The following is a 19286-nucleotide window of genomic DNA, read 5'->3' as shown; positions in this document are numbered from 1 at the left end:
TATGTGTAAAGTTGCTATGAGTATTCATGTACATGCCTTTGTTTGATCACATATTTTTATTCTTCATTGGTAAATACCTACAGTGCAATTGCTGGGTCTTAGGGTAAGTGCAGTGCTTATTTATCTTTATAAGAAATTGCCAAACTATTTTACAAGATGGTTATATCTTTTATACTCCTATCATAAATGTGTCACAGTTCCAATTGTTCCATCTACTAGTTATCTATTGAGGCATAAAAAGTTGCTACAAATGTAAAGGGTTAAAACAACACATATATATTATCACACAGTTGATACAAGTCAGGAATTTTGGCAACATTTACCTTGGTCCTTTGTTTCAAGGTCTCTTGTGAGGCTGCAGTCATGGTGTTGCCAGGGCTCTGGTTCATTGGAAGCTCAACTGGGTAAGATCCATTTCCAAGTTCATGTGTTGTTGGCAGGATTCATTTCCTTTTGGGCTGTCAAAGGATCCATTTCCCAGTTCATGTGTTGTTGGTAGGATTCATTTCCATTTGGGCTGTCAGGCTTTGGCAACTGTTGGATGTTGGCTAGTGGCCACACTCAGTTCTTTGACCCATGGGTCTCTTCATGTGGCAGCTTACTTCATCAACTATAGCAAGGGAGATTGCCATTAGAAATGGTGGGCCAGCAAGAGAGAAGCTATAAGCTTATGTACTGCAAACACACAAGTGACACTCCATCACTTTTTAAAAATTTTTTATTTATTTTTTAAAATTTCTTTTCAGCGTTCCAGAATTCATTGTTTATGCACCACACCCAGTGCTCCATGCAATACGTGCCCTCCATAATACCCACCCCCCTTCCCAGTCCCGCCCCTTCAAAACCCTCAGATTGTTTTTCAGAGTCCATAGTCTCTCGTGGTTCATCTCCCCCTCTCAATTTCCCTCACCTCCCTTCTCCTCTCCATCTCCCCGTGTCCTCCGTGTTATTTCTTATGCTCCACAAATAAGTGAAACCATATGATAATTGACTCTCTCTGTTTGACTTATTTCACTCAGCATAATTTCTTCCAGTCCAGTCCATGTTGATACAAAAGTTGGGTATTCATCCTTTTTGATGGAGGCATAATACTCCATAGTGTATATGGACCACATCTTCCTTATCCATTTGTCCATTGAAGGGCATCTTGGTTCTTTCCACAGTTTGGCAACCGTGGCCATTGCTGCTATGAATATTGGGGTATAGATGGCTCTTCTTTTCACTACATCTGTATCTTTGGGGTAAATACCCAGTAGTGAAATTTCAAGGTCATAGGGAAGCTCTATTTTTAATTTCTTAAGGAATCTCCACACTCTTTTCCAAAGTGGCTGCACCAACTTGCATTCCCACCAACAGTGTAAGAGGGTTCCCCTTTCTCCACATCCTCTCCAACACACGTTGTTTACTGTCCTGTTAATTTTGGCCATTCTAACTGGTGTAAGATGGTATCTCAATGTGGTTTTGATTTGAATCTCCCTGATGGCTAGGGATGATGAACATTTTTTCATGTGGTCTGATAGCCATTTGCATGTCTTCATTGGAGAAGTGTCTGTTCATGTCTTCTGCCCATTTTAAAAATTTTTTTTTATTTTCAGCATAACAGTATTCATTGTTTTTGTACCACACCCAGTGCTCCATGCAATCCGTGCCCTCTCTAATACCCACCACCTGGTTCCCCCAACCTCCCACTCCCATTTTTTGACACGATTATCTGTTTTGTGTGTGTTGAGTTTGAGAAGTTCTTTATAGATCCTGGATATCAGCCTTTTGTCGGTACTGTCATTTGCAAATATCTTCTCCCATTCAGTGGGTTGCCTCTTTGTTTTGCTGACTGTTTCCTTTGCTGTGCAGAATGCTTTGATCTTGATGAAGTCCCAAAAATTCATTTTTGCTTCTCTTTCCTTTGCCTTTGGAGACATATCTTGAAAGAAGTTGCTGTGGCTGATATCGAAGAGGTTACTGCCTATGTTCTCCTCTATGATTTTGATGGATTCCTGCCTCACGTTGATGAAATGGATGCATTCCTGGAAAACTATAAACTTCCAAAATTGAACCAGGAAGAAATTGACAACCTGAATAGACTGATATCTAGTAACGAGATTGAAGCAGTGACCAAAAACCTCCCAAAAAACAAGAGCCCAGGACCTGACGGATTCCCTGGGGAATTCTACCAAACTTTCAAAGAAGAAATAACACTTATTCTCCTGAAGCTGTTTCAAAAAATTGAAGCAGAAGGAAAACTTCCAGACTCTTTTTATGAAGCCAGCATACCCCGATCCCCAAACCAGGCAAAGACCCCACCAAAAAGGAGAATTTCAGACCAATATCCCTGATGAATATGGATGCTAAGATTCTCAACAAGATCCTAGCAAATAGGATCCAACAGCACATTAAAAATATTATCCACCATGACCAGGTGGGATTCATCCCTGGGTTTCAAGGATGGTTCGACATTTGCAAATCAATAAGTGTGATAGAACAAATCAAGAAGAGAAGAGAGAAGAACCACATGGTCCTCTCAATTGATGCAGAAAAAAATCATCTCACAAAATCCAGCATCCGTTCCTGATTAAAATGCTTCAAACTATAGGGATAGAGGGAACATTCCTCAGCTTCATAAAATTTGTCTATGAACAAACCATGAGTGACTCTTAATCTCACAAAACAAACTGAGGGTTGATGGGGGGAGGGGGGTTGGGAGAGGGTGGGTGGGGTTATGGATATTGGGGAGGGTATGTGCTATGGTGAGTGCTGTGAATTGTGTAAACCTGGTGATTCACAGACCTGTACCTGGGGATAAACATATATGTTCATAAAAAATAAAATTAAAAAAAAAATTGTCTATGAAAAACCCACAGCAAATATCATCCTCAATGGGAAAAAGCTTACAGCCTTCCCGTTGAGACCAGGAACATGACAAGGATGCCCACTCTCACCACTCTTGTTCAAGATAGTATTAGAAGTACTAGCAACAGCAATCAGACAACAAAGAGAAATAAAATGTATTCAAATTGGCAATGAAGAAGTCAAACTCTCTCTTCACAGATGACATGATACTTTATATGGAAAACCCAAAAGACTCTACCCCCAAACTACTAGAACTCATACAGCAATTCAGTAATGTGGCAGGATACAAAGTCAATGTACAGAAATCAGTTGCTTTCTTATACACTAACAATGAAAATACAGAAAGGGAAATTAGAGAATCAATTCCATTTACTGTAGTAACAAGAACCATAAGATACCTGGGAATAAACCTAACCAAAGTGGTAAAGGATCTGTACTTGAGGAATTACAGAACACTCATGAAAGAAATCGAAGAAGACACAAAAAGATGGAAGACCATTCCATGCTCATGGATCGGAAGAATAAATATTGCTAAAATGTCTATACTGCCTAGAGCAATCTATACTTTCAATGCCATTCTGATCAAAATTCCACCAGCATTTTTCAAAGAGCTGGAGCAAACAATCCTAAAATTTGTATGGAGTCAGAAGAGACACTGAATTGCTAAGGAAATGTTGAAAAAGAAAAACAAAACTGGCGGCATCACGTTGCCTGATTTCAAGCTTTACTACAAAGCTGTGATCACCAAGACAGCACAGTACTGGCATAAAAACAGACACATAGACCCAGTGGAACAGAGTAGAGAGCCCAGATATGGACCCTCAACTCTATGGTCAAAGCATCTTCGACAAAGCAAGAAAAAATATACAGTGGAAAAAAAGTCTCTTCAATAAATGGTGCTGGGAAAATTGGACAGCTATACATAGAAGAATGAAACTCGACCTTTCTCTTACACCATACACAAAGATAAACACGAAATGGACATTCCATCATTTTTGCCATGTTCTATTGGCTCATACACATAGGTCTCACCCACCTTCAAAGGGGTGGATTACATAGGGCATGAACATAGGGCAGGGATCATGGGGATCCATGTTAGAGTCTGTCTGCCACACTCCATATCCTCATCAACATTTGGTATTATCAACCTTTTTTACTTTAACCTTTCTAGTGGATGTGTACTGCTATATCATTGTGATATTAATTTACGTTTTCCTGATTATTGATATATTAAACATCTTTTCATAAGCTTACTTGTCATTTGTATATCTTTTATTAAGATTTATTTATTTATTTGAGTGGGGAGAGGCAAAGGGAGAGGGAGGGAGAGTCTTAAGCAGACTCCACACTGAGTACAGAGCCCAATTGTGGGGACTCACAACCCTGAGTTCACAACCTGAGCTGAAACCAAGAGTCAGGTGCTTAACCAATTGTGCCACCCAGGCACTCCTGTATATCTTTTCTGATAAAATGTATATTCATAATTTTGCTCTCACCCTTTAAAATTGAGTTCTTTTTATTTTATTTCTGAATTGCAGGGGTTTTTATTTATTTTGGATATAAGTCCTTTGTCAGATAAAGTTTCCATTAAGATTCTATCATTATCTATGGTTTGCCTATTTATTTATTTTTTTTACTGGCGACTTTTGGTGAAAAATTATAGACTTTGATCAAGTGTAATGTATAATTTTTCCCTTTTATGGTTATTGACCTCTGTGTCCTGTCTATGAAATCACTGTCTTCTCCCTGATGAGTAAGATATGCTCCAATATTTTCTTCTCAAATCTCTAAGGTTTTAGTTTTTATATTTAGGTCTGAGATACATCATGAGTTTTATTTTGAGTTTATATGTTTATGCTAGGAGGAAGGTAATGAGTCCCTTTTCACATATACTCCCAATATGAATATCCAGTTGCTCTAATATTTTATGTTGGAAACACTCTTTTTCTTATTGCCTTACCTCATGTTCTTTGTTAAAAATGCATTGATATGTGGGTCTATATCTACTCATTTTTTGGCTATATTGGCCTATTTAGCTACTCTTGCACCAATACCAAATGTCTTGGTCACTGTAAATTACACAGTAAGTCTCTAAATTGGGTAATATACGTACTCTGGTATTCTTTTTCAAAGTTCTTGAGATAATCTAGATTCTTTGCATTTCCATATACATTTCAGAATTATCTAAGTTTTACAAAAGATTGGGATTGTGTTGAGTCTATAGATCAATTTGAGAATTGCCATCTTAATTATATTGAGTCTTTTCTCCCATGGATATGGTACAACTATCCATTTATTTAGGTGTTCTTTAATTTCTGTCAGCAAACTTTTATAGGGTACACTGTATATTTCTTTGATATATTTGCTTAAATTTATCCCTAACTATCTCTGTGTTCTGGTGATACTCTAAATAGTCCTGTTTTAAAATTTCAATTTCTAATTGTTTGTTGCTACTACATGGAAATACAATTTACTTTGCTTATTGACCTCTAAATTTCATCCTGTGCCTTTGCTAAAATCAGTTATTTGGTTCTAATATCTTGTTTTTTCAGATTCTAGTGATTTTCTTTGTATACAAATATATTCTTTCCAAAAAATGAGAGTTATATTTCTTCCTTTCCAATCTATATATCTTTCATATTTTTTTTGCTTTGTCTTACTACATTAACTATGATTTCTACTACGATGTTGAATAAAGGCAGTGAACGAGGATACACTAAGTCCAATTCCTGAACTTAGGAAGGAAGCATACTCTTTATCCATCAGTAATCTCAAAACAGTATTAGTTGTTTTAAGTTTCCCATAGATGCATTTTATAAGGTTTAGGAAATTCTGTTCTATTTCTAGTTTGCTGAGAAATTTTTCATAACTGTGCTTTCAATTTTTTCAAATGATTTTCCTAAATCTATTTGGTTTTTATTAATTTTTAGTTTGTTGATACAGTGAGTTACATTAATGGGTTTTCCAATGTTAAATGAAAATTGCATTCCTGGGATAAACCAAATTGGTCATGATGTGTTGTTATTTTTATATATTGTTGGAATTGATTTTCTAAGATTCCTTAAGGATTTTTGAATCCATGTTCATGAATGATGTTGGTCTGCAATTTTCTTTTCTGGTAATGCCTTTGTTTGGTTTTGGTATCAGGGTAATGCTGGCCCCATGAATAAGTTGAGAAGTGTTTTGTCCTCTAATTTCCATAAAAAGAAAGGTGGGGTAGAATTGGGGTATTTCTTCCTTAAGTGTTTCAGAATACTTGCCAGTGAAGTCATCTGTGCCTATGATTTTCTTTGTGCAAACACTGCAATTATGCAATTGCAATTTCTTAAATACATATACAATTCTTCAGTTGTCTGTTTCTTTTGAAGACAGTTTGACATTTGTATTTTCAAGAAATTTGTCCATTTTATTTACCTTGTTTGAATTTATTGACATAAAATTGCTCATATATGTCCTTATCTTTTTTTAAAGAGGCTTTATTGAGCTATAATTAACATGCAGTAATTGTGCACATTTTAAGTGTACAGTTTTTAAAGTTTTGACATCTGTATAGCCCTATGATCTCTGGAGTTCTCTCTTCATACAAGTCTCTCTTCTCTGGCATTCTTTCCTATGATCTCCAGCTGCTTTCATCTCCCTGGACCATCAGCTCTGGGTTCTCCATTCAGTGAGTCACCAGGCTCCACCTGTGCTCCCCATCCCTGCACCAGAGCCTGTAGATGAAGCAGTTATTGGGTTCACCCCATTTGTTTCCTGTCTCTCAGGGAACCACAGTCCTTTGTTGCCTGCTGTCTAATGCCTTGAAGACCTCTGTTTCACATATTTTATCCAACTTTTCATGTTGTTTCATGCAGGAAGATATGTCTAGTGTAATTCTGAATCTCTTACTGAGTACTAACATGTCTAGTATTTTTAAATCTTCTTTAGTATTAAAGGTTGTTAAGTAAAATGAGTCCTTTACCCTTCTGAAATGTTCCCTTTCATCCTTGGTTGTGTGCCTTATTCAGAAGTCTGCTTTGTCTGACATTAATAGAACCACTCCAGATTTCTTATAATTCGTCTTTGCATGATACATCTTTTTCCATCCTTTAACTTCTGACCCTCTTCATCACCACACATGTGTGCATACGCATGTGTGCCTGTGTTTTGTTTTGGAAGATAGCTCTTGCTTTTCTATTCGGTTCCATAATTTTGCTTTTAATTGGAATATTTACATGAGTCTTTTCCAATAGACCTTTCTCTGATGATGCAAACATAAATTATCTGTTTGATACACTAGCCACTAACTAGCTGGTTCTGAGCACCTGAAACATTGCTAGTGTGACTGAAGAGCTAAATAGCTTATTTTAGAAAATTTTAAACTAACTTAAAGGACTACATGTGGCCAGTGGTTAGTGTGTTGGACAGCAAAGATTAGGCCACTTACATTTAAGGTAATTACTGATATATTTGGATTGTTTACCACCTCATTATTTGTTTTCTATACTTTGTATTTTTCATTTCTCCTTTGTTCCTTTTTTCTTTTCCTCCTTATTTTATATTGAATGTATTTTATTATTCTTTGTTATCTCCATCATTAGCTTATTAGCTATATCTTTTTAGTGTGTAAGTTTGTTCTGAAGCTTATCATATTCATCTCTAATGATCAAAATCTACATTTAGATAATGTCATATTTTCTCACACATAAGAAAAATACAGTTACACTTCCATTTCTTCGTCCCATCTTTTGTACTACTGTTATGTATTTTACTCCTACTCAGATTATGAACTCTGACTATATATATAGTATCATTATGTTTGCCTTAAATAGGTAGCTATCTTTTAAGGAGTTTGTTTTTTAGAATAAGAAAAAGTATTTCATAGTTACCCAGGTATTTAAAATTTCTGTTGTTTCTCATTTCTTTGTGAAGATCCAAGTTCCCATCTGTGATCATGTCCCTTCACCTTTACCACTTCTCATGGTACAGGTCTGTGAAGAATTATCTTAGCTTTTATTTGTCTGAAAAGTCTTCAATTTTTCTTCCTCTTAATGGGTATATAATTCTAGGATGACCCTTTTTTATATTATTATGTTAAACATTTTGTTCCATTCTCTTATTTTTTTATAATCTCTTACTAGAAATCTATAGCTATTCTTTGTTTCTTTGTACTTAACGCATCTTTTTTTGTCTGGCTCTTAAGAGGCTCTTTTTAATGACTTGGTCTCAGGAATTTATTTTTATATTTTGTCTGTTTTTTTTTAATCACACCTTCATTGAGATCTAATTCATTAGCCATAAAATTCACATGCTATAGTTTATAGTATATCCAGAGTGTACATCAGTCACCACTGTTGGATTCCAGAACATTTTCAACACACTGAAAAGAAATCCTATTCCGATTAGCAGTCATTCCCACTCTCTCACCCTCTAGTCCCTGGAAACCACTCATCAACTGTTTGTCTGTATTCATTTGCCTATCTGGACATTGCATGTAAAAGCAATCGGACAATCTGAACTTTATTTCTTTTTGTGGCCAAATAATATTTCATTGTATAATTACACTACATACTATTTATCCAGTCATCAGTTGATGGACACTTAGGTTGTTTTTACATTTTGGCTATTACGAATCATACCACAACGAACATTTGTGTATGAATTTTTGTGTGGATCTGTATTTTCAATTCTCTTGGATATGTACTTAGGAATGGAATTGCTGGATCATATGGTAAATCTATTTTATATTTTTGAGAAATTGCTAAACTGTTCTCCATAGCAGCCACATTATTTCACTTTCCCACCAGCAATGTATGAGGGTTCCAATTTCTCCACATGCTTGTTATCGTCTATCTCTTCTATTAGGGCTCAGGAATTTAAATATGGTGTGATCCAGTGTGGTTTACTTTGTGTTTATCTTCCTTAGGCTTTCTGATCTTCACAGATCTCTGGGTTTATAAAGTCTTTATAGAATTTGGAAAAAAATTATTCCTTTATATATTTTCCCACTCTTCCTCCTCCCCCTTTTCTGGGAGTTCAAAGTGCATGTAAGTTGGACTGCCTGATTTGTCCTACAAATCATTGTTGTCTGGTCTCACTTTTTAAAGTTCTCCCCTCTCTGTTCTACATTTGGGTAGTTTATTTTGCTATGCCTTCATCTTCCAGGGCACACATCTTTTCTTTTGCAATGCCTACTCCATGGTTATTCCTACCTGGTGTAAGGTAGAGACCGAGCAAAGGCACAGTGATGTGAGGCAGCCAAGGGGAAATGTAGGAGTCCAGTGTGGTCCCGCCATGCTCAGCATCAACTCAGCATGGAGAAAGGAAGGCCTATGTTCTGGTCCACTGCATGGATCCCTTTCAGGAAACTGAGTGAGGATGTAGCTATTTCCCAACTGTGAAATCTCTCCCCAGAGGGTCAAATTCTCTTCCCTTTCATAGCGCAAAGGGAGTAGTCATCTTCCCATCTCTTTGGAGGCAGCCTCCTACTCTTGTCTAATTGGAAATATCTCCAGATCCACACAATGCTGCAGCTGGCAGCCCACCAGTTCCCTCTATGCATCAGAGCTGCTAAACTTGACTGCTGTGAATGATGAAGAAATCTGAGCTGTGTGAGAGGAAAATCGGAAATGTCCCTTGCCAAATCTATTGTGCTGGAGTCTTTGGGATTTGAATGAAATTGACTGAGTTCTGACAATTTCGATCAGTGCACTTTAAGTAATGGGATTCAAGAATGCGGCAAAAGGCAATGTTTTTTATTCAATGTGCAAATCATCTGAATGTATCTTCCAGATGATTCTGTACCTCTAATTAATCATTTGTAATTTTCCTATAGGAAAATGTGAAATTGATGGAGCTGATGACCTTCCAGAAAAAGTGCCATGCTGCTACCCTTCCAGTACCCATACTAAATGAATGCCCATGCATGGGCTTGTGTGGGTAAAGGTGTGACCCCATGAAGGGTGTTGTTAAAGATGCAACAGCATTGAAACCCTCATGATTCGTGAACCTTCTGTGCTCACAGCAAATTATAGGGAAAGAGCAACTCAGCCCAGCCCACGTCCACATTGGTTCTCTAAATTAGAACTTAGCACTAAAGCTAGAAAAGTGTGTTTATTTTATGCAACCAATCATCTCCAGAAAATGAATTTCAATTTGTTTTTGTAAATAGTGTAATTTAAAAATAGGTGCTAGGTGAACAGTGTATATTTAATAAATTCATTCAAATTGGGACTATCATGAATGAAACATTTTAACACAACAGAGAAAGAAAACAAAATGTAATTTTTATGATCAAACACTTGGGAAGAATAAACCAACCACACTGACACCTACAGAAATGAAATGGACAGGTGGAACAGTACTGCCAATGGGAATCTGACATGTAGGGTAGGAATTGAGGGCACTTTGGAGGAAGGAGCACTGGGCTCCAGACCTGTTGGTTATATGTTCAGGGGATTTTGCACATCATTCAACATCCTAAATTTGTGGCTTCTCCCTTTGTAATATGGTTATTATAATATCTGCCTTATTGAGTGCTAAAAACATTAAATGACATAATATATGCAATGGTACTTTATAAATTGTAAAGCCCTATTACTACTCATGGGCCAGATTTCAAAAAACAGTAGAGGCTGTTATGGGCTGCTGTCAACAGAGAGGAAGATTGGAAGCAAAAGGTCTGAAGGTTGGTCAGGCTTAGAGAAGCCATGAAGAGTAGAAGAGCAAGTGTTGCAGGCTAGAGGGATAGCATGATGGATGAACTCTGCACCACTGGGAAGCAGCCTGGTTCTGTGGGAGTGCAACTAAGCCTTGAACCCATGACTTTCCAGCTCCAAAGACCAAGCTCTTAATGATTTGGAACTAATTTCTCTCACTCAGGATACTACAGGAATATGTCTTCCACAAGAACTGGTTATAAACCTGGTTTCACTCTCACCCTGAGTAGTGATATGTTAATGGCACAATGTCCAGACAGTGGTTTTTCCTGGGAAGGGGGGGGTATTGAAATCTAAGGGGGAATTCTATCCCTATATCCCACCTCCCAAATCCAGGATTCTTCAAGAAATCTACACAATACCGGATGAGCTCATTCTCTTTGGAAGATTTCTTTTTTTAATGTTACCCTGCCATATTGGAAGGGCCAAGGTGAGATCGAAATGTGTCTCTCTTGGAGGGTAAGGCTCTGGATGACTTTTATTTTACCCTTTATATTTTTCTACAATGAATAATCTGTATTAACTATGGTAAGGAGTAAGCTGGTTCAACAAAGAAGCTGCAAAATGCAACAGCCTACATAACTTCAAAGTTTCTTTCTCTTATCTACCAGACCAGGGCAGAAAGTTGGGTTCCACTTCATGCCATCACCCAGATTCCCAGCTGGCCTGACATGGGTCTAAGGTGCCTGCTCCAGTTGTCCTTGTCTTTGTGGTTGAGAGTAGCTCATCAGCACCATCTCCAGGAAAAGAGGAAGAAGTAAAGGGAGGGCATAAATAGCCTTTTTTTTTTTTTTCAAGGAGGTACTCCTACCTCACTTGGCAAAACCCAGTTACAGGGCTACCTCTAGCTGCAAGGGAGGCTGGGAAACCAGTCTCTGGGCAGCCATGTGCACTCCCAACACTCACACACAGAGAGAAGTCCGTTATTAAAAGGAAGAAAGGGAGGATGGATATTAGGGGACAATAATAATTTCTGCCATCATGTGTGTTTATTTCTTCCAATTAAAAAAATCTGTCCCCCCAAGAAATTGACTTCTTAAAATTAACATACATCAAAATTGGCTTTTTTTTTGGTATGGAAAGGTCCATGAGTTTAAGCACACCAACTGCAATCAAGGTACAGAACAGTTCCATCACCCAAAAAGCTGTCTTATACTGTGTTGCCTTAGTTACACCCTCTTCACTCTTAACTCCTGATGAACACTTATTTGCTCTTTCTCACTATACTTCTTTTTGAGAATTTCAAATATCATATAAATGGAATCATATAACATGTAACCTTTCCAGAGTGGTTCCTTTCACTCAGTATAATGCCTTTGAGATTTATTCCATTGTTCTATGTATTAATAGTTTCTTGCCTCTTAATGTATAGATGTCCCACTTTGTTTATCCATCTACCCACTGAAGGACATTTAGAATGTTTCCAGTGTTTGGCAATTACTCATAGAAAAGCCTTAAACATTTGTGGACAGGGTTCTGAATGAACATAAATTTTCATTTCTCCAGAGCAAATACCTAAAAATGGGATCACTGGGTGAGATGACACGTGTATATTTATTTTTATAAGAAACTACCAAAGTGTTCTAGACTAGCTGCACCAATTTACATTTCAGCTAGCAACATACACAGGAATTCTATACTGCTGAATCTTCACCAGTTGTGGCATGGTTCGTATTTCTTTTTCTAGCCATTCTAATAGGTATATGGTGATATTTCATTATAGTTTGAATTTACATTTTTCTCTACTGGTTGATGATGTTGGACATCCTTCATGTGCTTATTTGCCATCCATATCCTCTTTCTGGTGAAGGGTCTGTTTAAGGCTTTTGCCAATTTTTCCACTGGGTTGTTTGTTGAGTAAGACAGTTTTTCTTTTTAACATATTTTGGATACAGGCCTTTTGTTAGATACTTGATTTGAAAATGTTTCCTCCAAGTTTTTAGCTTGTGTTTTTTCATTCTTCAACAATCTTTCACAGAACAAAAGCTTTCAGTTTTGATTAAGTCCAAATTATCAAATTTTTCTTTGATGAATTGGACTTTTGCTATCATGTCTAAGAACTCTTGGCCTAACCTCAGGTCACATAGATATTCTACATTTTCCTTGAAAAGTTTTAGAGCTCTATATTTTCTATAAGGATCTATGATCCATTTTGAGTTAATTTTTGGGTAAAGTATAAGGTTAAATTGAAGTTCTTTTTTTTTTGTTTGTATGAATCCCAATATCATTTGTTAAACATACTATCATATCTCCACTGAAGTGCCTTTGCATGTTTGGTAAAAATCAGCCATTCATATTTGTTTGTGTCTACATCTCTATTGTTTTCTGTTGACCTATGTATCTCTCCCTCTGCCAATACCACACTGTCTTGGTTATTTTAAAGTAAATCTTAAAACTGAATAACGGGACTCTTTCAAGGACAATATTCTTTTGGCTATTCTAGTTTCTTTGCCTTTCATATTGACTTTATAATCAGCTTGTCAAATATCTATAAAAATTCTGCTAGGAGTTTGGGTGAAATTGTGTCCAATCCATAGGTCAGTTTGGGGGGAAACTGGCATTTTTCCTATGTTCTATCTTCTAATCCATGAACATGGTATGGTTCTGCATATATTTAGGTCTTTGATTTATTTCTTCAGCTTTTCAGAGTTTCAGCACATAGATTCTATGTATATTTTGTTAGAATTATACCTACATATTCCTTCTGAGAGGAGTTATTTTACATGGTACCTTTTTTTGTTCCAATTACTCACTATTAGTATTTAGAAATATGATAGAGTTTTGTGTTTTGACTTTGTGTCCTAGGATGTGACTAAACTCATTCTTCTTTTTTTAAAAATTATTTTTATTAACACATAATGCATTATTTGCCCCAGGGGTACAGGTCTGTGAATCATCAGGCTTACACATTTCACAGCACTCACCATAGCACATACCCTTCCCAATGTCCATAACCCAACCACCCTCTCCCTACCTCCCTACCCCCACCAGCAACCCTCAGTTTGTTTTGTAAGATTAATAGACTGAATTCTCTCCCTTCAAAATTCCTTTGTTGAAGCCAGTGTGAGTGTATTTGGAGAGAGGACCTTTTAGGAGGTAATTAAAATGAAATGAGGTCATAAGGGTGAAGCCCTAATGCATAAGAATGGTATCCTTATAAGAAGAGGAAGAGAAATACACACAGGAACCTGCACACAGAGGAAAGGCCATGTGAGGACACAGTGAGAAGACTGACAGTCTGCAAGCCAGCAATCAACCTTGTTGATCTTGATCTTGGACTTCTAGCCTCCAGAACTTTGAGAAAGTAAATTCCCTTGTTTAAGCCACCCAGTCTGGTATTTTCTTATGGCAGCACTGGTAGACTAATCCACTCACTTACCATTTATAGGAGTTTTTGGTAGATTACTTGGGATTTTCTATATAGATAATTGTGTTATCTGCAAATAGGGAAAATTTTATGTCTTTCTGTCTAATGTATATGCTTTTTATTTTAAATTCTTATCTTATTGCAGCGCCTTGAACTTCCAGTAGTATGTTGAATAAGTGTGGGGAAAGTAGACATCGTTGGCTTGAGTTGTTTCTGATTTTAGGGGGAAGGCATTCAGTCTTTCCCCATTAACTATGATGTCAGCTGAAGGGTTTTGTTGATGCTATTTATCAGGTGGAAGTGGTTCCCTTCTATTCTTAATCTGCTGAGATTTTTTATCATGAGTTGGTTTGGGAGTTTGTGAAATGTTTTTTCTATTTCAATTTACATGACCATATATTTCTTCTTAGCTTTTTGATATAGTAGATAAGTTTAAATTATTTTTTTTTTGAATGATGAACCAGCTTTTATGCCTAGAATAAATCCTACTTGGTCATGGTGTGTGATTCTTTTTATATATTCCTAGATCCAACTTGGTAATATTTTGTTGAGTATTTCTGCTTCTAAATTCATGAGAGATGTTCATCTATATTTTTAATTTTTTGTACTTTGTCTGATTTTGATATCAGGGTAAAATTGACCTCATAAAACTAGTTGGGACATTTTCCTTCTTCTATGTCCTGAAAAAGATTGTTATATTCGATTTTATTATTTGCTTGGTACAATTTGCCAGTGAAATTATCTTGGCCTAGAGAGTTCTTTTGTGGAAAGTTTTTAATTGTACATTTAATTGGTTTTTATAGTTCTAAGACTATTCAGGTTAACTATTTCATCTTGGGTGGGGTTAGATTCTTTGTGGATTTCAAGGAATTGAACCATTCCAACTAAGTTGCTGAATTTGTGTATGTGGAGTTGTCCATAGTATTTCTTTATTATCCTTTCAATGGCTATAGGGTCTGTGGTTGGTTCTTTTTTAAACACGTTCCACAAGGAAGCATGTTCTATTGATTCTTACACTTCTCAATGTGTTAATAACATTCTTTTATGGTCTCTGGATTTTGCATGTCTTTAGGGATTATAAAATTGATTTGCAACAGGAATGGCATCTTCAGTCTAGATATAAAATAAAAGGTGATGATTGATTTCTCTGGTATGCGGGCTCTATTTCCCAGCCTTCCACTGGCAAGCTCCCAGGAAAAGATTGATACAAGCTCAACCACCAATTTGTATTTCTCCCTCCACCCTCTGTTTTGAATCTCCCCCTCCCACCACAGGGAAGAGATGAAAGTACGATACTTCTTAGAATATCTTCAACCCTGCCTTAATATTGTTTTCAAGTCCTCATTTACTAATTTGGAAGGAAGCTTGGAAGAAATTAATAACTTGATTATCTGCTATTATTCCCCCTCTGGAGTTGATTACCAGTACAGTTAAGCCCACTTCCTACAGTGAGGAAAGACCTCAGGGATTGCCTTCCTGTTTCAGATCAAGAAGCTGTGTTCCTTTAAAGTAGGTGTCTTTTACAGAAAGTGTACAATATACCTGGCTACTATACATATTACCTTTACAGTAATAATATCAGGGTGGGGTTTATTATTTTCATTTCATAGGCAAGAACAATAAAGCTAAGAGATGTTTAGTTCAAGAATGTTTCATGTTTCTTGCTGACTGTATGACCCTGAGAAAAATAATTATTAGTAATTAGGCTTCAGTTTCTTTATTTGTAAGATTGGGATACCAATATAACTTAACTCATAAGATTGGTTGAGGATTGAATGTGTCTGGCACATTCTAAGCATTCAATAGATTTTGTCATCACTCTTGCTGCTATTACTATACCAAAAACCATGTACTGAATGTACTAAATATTATTCAAAATTTATAATCATTAAGTTAAAAAAATTAATTTGTATTTAATTAGGGAGATCTTGACTAACCAGACCACACAAATTATTCCCTAAGTTGACTGTTTTTTTGCTTTTTGCTGCCTGCAGATCAGGTTCATAAGAAATGAGTGGGTATATTTAAAATAACAGCCTCTGCATTCTATGGAGAAGCAGCCGTCTCTGTGCCTGCTTACATTCTTGGTCCTGGAGAGCCGCTGACTGGTCAGAGACTTCATCAACCCAGACAGCCTTATGTAGGTTCATTAGGTTTACCAAGGCAGGAAAATGGGTTAAAGTGTTGTGCAAAATTGGATTTCTGTTCCCATTTCTCCCTCTCCAACTTCTTCTACCCTGTGACCTTGCACTGCTTCTCAATAAAGTAGGTGGAACATACATCCACACCTAGCTGGACGTGGCCATGTGACTTGCTTCAGCCAATAAAATGTGAGCATATGTGATGCTAAGCAGAGGCTTTAAATGCCTGTGTAGTTTGGCTTGGATGCTTTGCTTCTGCCATCTGCCATCTGCAATGAGAGGGATGTGCCTTGGGGAGCTGCTGGTACTGTAATGAGGAGACACGTGGAAGAGACGTAAGCTCAAACTGTGGCTTGGGGTCAAGTCCAACTGATTCCTGCAGAGCCAGAGAGAGCCCGAGGTCCATGAACAAAGAAAAGCAGCATTTGTTGTTACAAGCCACTAAGATCTTGAGTTTGCTATGCAGCAAAAAACCGACTAATTGCAGATGTTTTGGTGAATTTTCAACAATAAGTATTAAAATCTATTGAGTGTGGTGATGATAGGGAGTAGGTATTTCACACAGTTTGTCAGGAAATCCATTTAATCAAGTAAAGACTATAAATTTCCTCCACAGTATTCATGTGAAAGACATATCAGATTTCCTTACACTTTGTAAATCCACCAACTCTGCTTCAAGCCGTCACCTTTAGGGATGGGAAATTCCATCTCAGTCGTATTTTGGAGGTCCTCCCCTTCCCTTGGGTTGTTCGGAAACTTTGACGCTTACAACATCCAGAAAATTGGGGAAAGGCTTATGACTGCTGTGCCTGAAGTATCTTGTCCAAGGCCAGTGGGGAGTGTTCCAGTGTTGAAAGCCCACTCTCTTCCTTTGTGCTGAGTTTGTCTGGGCATCCCTGCTGAGGTTCCCAAGCAGAGCCTAGAGAAGTACTTCTTAAACTCCAGTATGCACACAAGTCACTCGGCAATCTTGCAAAACTACAACTTTGGATCCAGTGGGTCTGTATTTCTGATGAGCTCCCAGGATGCTGACATTTCTGGCCATGCACCACATGTTGAGTAACAAGACCCCAGACTGCAGCCTCTGCTGGCATTCCAAGAAGCCATCCTTCTTCATGAGCACTCTGAATACCTGGAGCTCTGGTCCCCCGCATATGTGGGCCACCTGTCCTCCCCCCTTCCCAACACCCTACTTAATCCCACCCTCCAAGGATGAGCCATTGCCTACCCTCTGCCCTTCATTCACTGGAAACATTCCCTTTTCAGATCATGAGCCTCACAGCTCTGAGTTAAATCTAAACTAGGATTTAGAAATTAAAGTCTGGATCCTTTTCTCCTTTGCCAAGTGCATCAGAGACCTCCAGGACTCAAAGGCCTGGCTGTTTGCCCGAAAAGGGAGTCAAAGGAGAAAATTAACTCGATTGGCACTAACAGTAATAAAACTGAATGAATATCTCAAGAAATCAGCCAGCCACGTTGGAACAGTCCAGTTCCCTGGATTGCCAATGAGAGAATATTGTCCTGGAGACAGGTCTTTGGCTCAACGGGGTAACTGCACATGCCTTCTGTCAGCTCAGAATTCTTGGTCATTTCACATTCAGGGCCTTGGAAATGATGATTTTTAGACCTGGCAGTCAAGATAATTAGCATGTAAATGACACCTAAGGGTTCCGAAGCAGCAGGGCTGATAGGAACCCAGCCTTCAGGGCAGCCTTCCCAGTTCTGCAAGTTTATGGGCAGGAATCTGTTCTGATTGGTGGCTTTATTTGCTAAATGCTTTGAATATAACAGGTTACTTGGGGAATAACTTTGCAAGCATGTATTTGCAGTGCCTATTCTTATATATCTCAATTTTTCCCTTACAATGAAAGCATTACAACACTTTTCAAATACGGGTTTAAGCACCCAACTCATGCATAAGGTAAAATATCCTACTATCAAGCCAGTCTGTGACTGGTTTGCCTGAGAATCCCAGGAAGCCAGCAGCCTTATTTTACCAAAACATTAGGGAGACTCTATCCTGGTGGGATGGTGAGGCTGCTGAGTCCAGGCCCGTGGAGGAGAACAAATGATGATTTCTCAAAGAGGGTAGGACATGTGGAGATGTCAGGTACTACATCAGGCTAGAGTAAGACCCTCAAATAGCCTAAGGGTGCCTTTATCTCTTTTCTGGCTCTTTCTTTTTCTTTCCTCTCCTCTTGCCTTTTCTTTTTCCTCCTCCTCCTCCTCCTCATTCTCCTTTCTTGATTTCTGTCGGCTCCCCTTGAGAGGCAGATTTTCAAAGACTGGGGCTGCTCACTGGGGCTCCAGATGGGGGCTAGTGAGCTGAGTGCTGCAAATCATCTGAGTATAAAAAGGTTATTCCAGCAAGATGGCCTCCTTAGTCTGGAAAGGGTAGGAGGTGAGGAGTGCAAAGGGGGCTTGGAGATTATAGGCCTCTGGGGGCATTATGGGAACTCCATGGGCTTTGTGTAACCCCCAGTCTCAGTTTGCCTGTGGTGAACCCCCCGAAAGGTGTTCTTATGCCTGACGGAATGGGTGGCAGAGAAGTGAGGTGCTGGGGAGACTGTCTTATACATATCCAGGCTTGGGGAGAGGAAGGAAGAAGCCAGGGAGTCTAGGGTGTGGTGGAGAAGCTGAAAGAAGCAATGGAGACCTGGAACAAGGAAGAGAGGGTCACAGGAAGCTACCTGGGCCTGACCAAGGTTTCTGGGGCTGAGCAGTAGAAAGGCCAGTGTCCCTAACCCACAGCTTCCCAGCTTAGCATCTGTACTCACAAGAAGTTTTCATGGGCAGAAACTCACCCTTCCTGCGAGCTTTCTGCTAACCCACTTGTCTCATGTTAGTTAAGCCAGAACATGAGAAACGTATCAAAAGGCAGATTCTGATTTGGTAGCTCTGGCCTGAAGCTGATGTTATGCATCACTAAGTGGCTCCAGGATGAGGCCACTGCTGCAGGTCCACAGATCACACTTTGATTATCAATGCCTTAATCGATTGTAATCCACTGGTACAAGCTCTTGGTTGAAAAGGATTCAGAACTGGTCCCTTCTCAGCAGTGATGGGGATGAGGAAAGAGGAGTAAAGGATCTGGGAGAGATCAGTCTGTCTTGCGAGGTGTGGGAGGGAGATGCATGGCAGAGTGCCCTGTGCTTGCCAGTCCATAATGAGACGGTCTCCAAGTTCCCTTCCACATCAAGGATTACAAGAGTGTATCATTCCAGCCAGACCCTA

At 38.4% G+C, this 19286-nt stretch overlaps 1 long non-coding RNA gene across 2 annotated transcripts in view; it reads right to left on the bottom strand.

Moving 5' to 3' along the window:
* Positions 1–302: 302 nt before the first annotated feature.
* The window catches only part of LOC125109156 (uncharacterized), a 98537-nt gene continuing 79553 nt past the window's right edge, over positions 303–19286 (bottom strand). For both annotated transcript variants that reach the window (XR_007130137.1, XR_007130138.1), the window contains 2 exons: positions 11153–11281; positions 303–610 (listed from right to left, as the gene is read on the bottom strand). This is a non-coding gene — a long non-coding RNA (uncharacterized LOC125109156). The remainder of the gene's footprint in view (positions 611–11152; positions 11282–19286) is intronic.

Source organism: Lutra lutra, chromosome 9 (genome assembly GCF_902655055.1).
Source record: "Lutra lutra chromosome 9, mLutLut1.2, whole genome shotgun sequence".
Classification (NCBI taxonomy): domain Eukaryota; kingdom Metazoa; phylum Chordata; class Mammalia; order Carnivora; family Mustelidae; genus Lutra; species Lutra lutra.
This window is presented reverse-complemented; position numbering and strand designations above follow the sequence as displayed.